This window comes from Diaphorina citri, unplaced genomic scaffold (genome assembly GCF_000475195.1).
Source record: "Diaphorina citri unplaced genomic scaffold, Diaci psyllid genome assembly version 1.1 scaffold1542, whole genome shotgun sequence".
In the NCBI taxonomy this organism is placed as follows: domain Eukaryota; kingdom Metazoa; phylum Arthropoda; class Insecta; order Hemiptera; family Psyllidae; genus Diaphorina; species Diaphorina citri.
In genome coordinates, this window is record NW_007378968.1 from 5,501 (window position 1) to 9,369 (window position 3,869).

Below are 3,869 nucleotides of genomic sequence, written 5' to 3' on the forward strand. Positions count from 1 at the left end.
CTGAGATAACTTTGGCACTTGAAAAGGTTGACCCCTAACTTTAGAAGGGGGGGAAAGCACACACTTGTCAAACGAAAGACAAAGAAAATGGTCTTTAGGTAGAAACACACTACTATCACGTCACGTGAGCTCACGTGACGTGATAGTAGTGTTTTCCTACCTTTAGTGTCTTTCCTTTGTCTTTAGTTCCCGTGGGATCACTGAAGGTAAACAATATCGTGCGTGGTTGGTATCTGGATGTACTTCCTAGTCTCTTCACGTGCTGACTGTTTTGGGGTGCACTCATCATCGTGAGAACACTTGATTGAGGAGCTAGAGATAAACGCAAGTATAAGACTTAAAAGCCGATATAACTTTGGCGCTTGAAAAGGTTGACCCCTATCTTTAGAAGGGAGGAAAAGCACACACTTGTCAAACGAAAGACAAAGAAAATGGTCTTAAGGTAGAAACACACTACTATCACGTCACGTGAGCTCACGTGACGTGATAGTAGTGTTTTCCTACCTTTAGTGTCTTTCCCATTCCAGTCACAAACCATAGTCTGCATTAAGACACCTGCAGAATCTTGAATCTAATCTTGACTCTCATTAGAAAAACATTACTTTTTTCCCAAGTACTTTAACAAGCTTAAGAAAGCATTACTTTATTAGCGCTAATTGTTATTGTTAATTACGAAGAAGCAGAAATAAATAATAGGTATAGCGGAGAAAAAAAGACTAGTCTAGAGCAGGGATTCCCAAACTAGGGTCCGCGGCCTGACGACACATAAAAGATTACATAAAATATAGTAAAACGGCCGCAGAGCGTTCACAATTGAAGAAAAGGGGCCACGTGCTAATTGTTATTGTTAATTACGAAAAAGCAGAAATAAATAATAGGTATAGCGGAGAAAAAAAGACTAGTCTAGAGCAGGGATTCCCAAACTGGGGTCCGCGGCTTGACGACACATAAAAGATTACATAAAATATAGTAAAACGTAAAACGGCCGCAGAGCGTTCACAAAAAGGGGCCGAGGGCAATTTTTTTTAATCTGAAGACCCCTCTTCTATCTATCAGCTGATCACATTGTGTGACGTCACAAACATGTTTTAAAATGGCAATTTTTTTTAATCTGAAGACCCTTCTTCTATCTATCAGCTGATCACATTGTGTGACGTCACAAACATGTTTTAATCCCTCATCCCCTGCCAGGTAAACGATTAGGATTAGATTATGGTCTTTATTAGGGAGAATGATTTCTCTCTTTCTCGCCAACGTTCATATCACGTTGAATACACCAGTTCTCGTCCGATCACTGAAGTTAAGCAACGTCGAGCGTGGATAGTACTTGGATGGGTGACCGCTTGGGAACACCACGTAACGTTGGCGTTACCTTTTTGTTACTTTTTTTTTAATTCCAGCACGTAATAATCATGCCTTGTCGGCCACTCATTTAGGTACAGACCACCCTTGACGGCGCTGAACTTTCGTGTTTTTTAAGGTGTGTCCAAACATAGTCAAACGGCCGTCTATGTTTGGAGTCATCATCTGTATGTTTTCAAAGTTGCAGCATATCATCGAGCCTCTGGCTCATAATTATGCATTTTACACCTCTAAAGCTGTGTGCATACATAGTCCATCGACATCCATCAATGTCAATTGAAACAGTCCGCTTCGACAACATAGACTCACCTCGTCGATCGACGGTCGTCGACTATATGTGTACACAACTTCAGGTTTGCTTTGCAGCACATTGGGAGCGGCATATTAGTCGCTCTTTCATAGGTTTTGATTTTCACGATACTCCGCGGTAATAAAAAGTCGCTCTACTATACGCTTCCAATTTGCGATGGGCCTTATTAAGTGTGTGCAATTTTAAATTAAACTGAAATAAAAACTGTAATATTGCTACTTGTCTGCTCATCATCATGAAAAGTCTGCTTGAGAAAGGCGTATGCTGCTATCTGCTATCATCTTAACTTGTCTGCTATCTGATATTTATATAAATGGCAGTCCAGCATAGAATCTGATGAACCAGAAAGAAAATCTCTTTGAAAATCTGTGAATGAGGAATGAGGATGGTCCGAAATACTTATAAGTAGCATGTACAGCATGGTACAAATTGAACTATTGAACATACTGTGAACATAATTGTGCCAAAACTAAGGAAAGGAAATTGCATTTTCTTTCTCTCTAAAAAGGGTTTTGATTTCACCGCCTTTCTCAAGTTCTAGCGATGGAACAGCTGCTTCGTTAGACTCGTGTGGTCTGTGTTGTAGCATGTCTATCACGTAGTATCCCTCATCAGCTCATCACTCATCAGATGGACTGAAAGAAACATTACTTTTCCCATTTAGGTGCTGGGTCACCAGGTCACCACGAGAACACCAAAAATAATAGAAAGTAAAAATTAATAGGGGTGTGGCGTGCGCTGTGAAATTCTTCAGGATACTACACGCAGCACATGTTTCTTTCTCAGCGTATTTTAATGTATACTTGTATACCTAGTATAACTTCTCACTACTTCGTAAATCAAATCTTTTATGTATAGTTTTAAGTTTTTCGTTGTTAAATTAATTCACTCTAATTAAAGAACAAACCAACTCCTTTTGATACCAACTTTAGCCAACACCTGGGAGCAGCCTAAGACGCGTTTCGTTCTTATTTGAACTCATCAGTTAGACATAGCTCTCAGTGTCCCTCATCAGCTCATCAGATGTGTTGGAAGAAACAATACTTTTCCCATTTAGGTGCTGGGTCAACACGAGAACACCAAAAATAGTAGAAAGTAAAAATTAATAGGGGTGTGGCGTGCGCTGTGAAATTCTTCAGGATACTACACGCAGCACATGTTTCTTTCTCAGCGTATTATAATAGGGAGATTTCGCATCGAATCCTGATCCCCATAACGCAACCCATGTTGGCGCCATCTTGTTTACATCATTAGTCCGTCCTCCCTTTACTATTACAATAGTAATAAAAAGGTATAAGGGACGGACTATTGTATTCGGTTCTGTGTCTGTCACTCGCTCGTTAGATTTAGCACGGGATCGAAAACCGAACGAAAACCGAAACCGAAAACCGAAGCGAACCTAGCGGACGCTCAAGTAATCATACCTTTTTAATGTATACTTGTATACCTAGTATAACTTCTCACTACTTCGTAAATCAAATCTTTTATGTATAGTTTTAAGTTTTTCGTTGTAAAATTAATCCACTCTAAATAAAGAACAAACCAACACCTTTTGATGCCAACCTCTTCAACTGGACTTCTCATTCCATCGCCCCCACCCCACAGGGGAAATCATTCGCAATCGAAAAGCAAGTGCGAATTTTTGGACAATGGTTTGGGTATCGAATCTATCGAATCCAGGACCTTCTGCATGACAAGCAAGGGCATTACCACTGGGCTAAGCTTGTCCTCACAAAAACCGTTTATGGCAAAAGATTTTCTTGATGTCTCTGACTTGGCGGTACAGAACTACCAGGATACCCGGTGATGTTTTGCTCGACATGCGAGGATAATGGGGGTTCATTCAAACGGTATCGTTCATCAATATCTTATGGACTATCTACTACCTATATCTATCTGGTAATATTAGATATACAAGGTGGTCCAAATAACATCAATAATGTATACGAAGAGTGGCCTGCCTGCCTTGTAACTCTTGTAAGTGCTTGGTTATCTTAATTCCGTACACAAAAACCCCCACTCCGAGGCCTGATAGGTTTGTTGGAGAAGACCACGAGATTCTTCTCCTGCCGGGACCTCTCTTGCTGTCAATTTTGCCTTGCAACATTTGTTGGAGAAGACCATATGTTTCCGTTTTCCTCATGGTATGGTCGAGGTTCTTATAGTTAACACCGTATTAGTTCTGAGTACAGTTACA

The 3,869-nt window shown here is 40.4% G+C and overlaps 1 non-coding gene across 1 annotated transcript; it reads left to right on the forward strand.

Annotated features, from left to right (window-relative positions):
* The first annotated feature begins 1,249 nt into the window (after positions 1 to 1,249).
* LOC113470371 lies at positions 1,250 to 1,368 on the forward strand. The gene has a single exon (XR_003393444.1). It is a non-coding gene; the product is annotated as a 5S ribosomal RNA (ribosomal RNA).
* Positions 1,369 to 3,869: the final 2,501 nt, after the last annotated feature.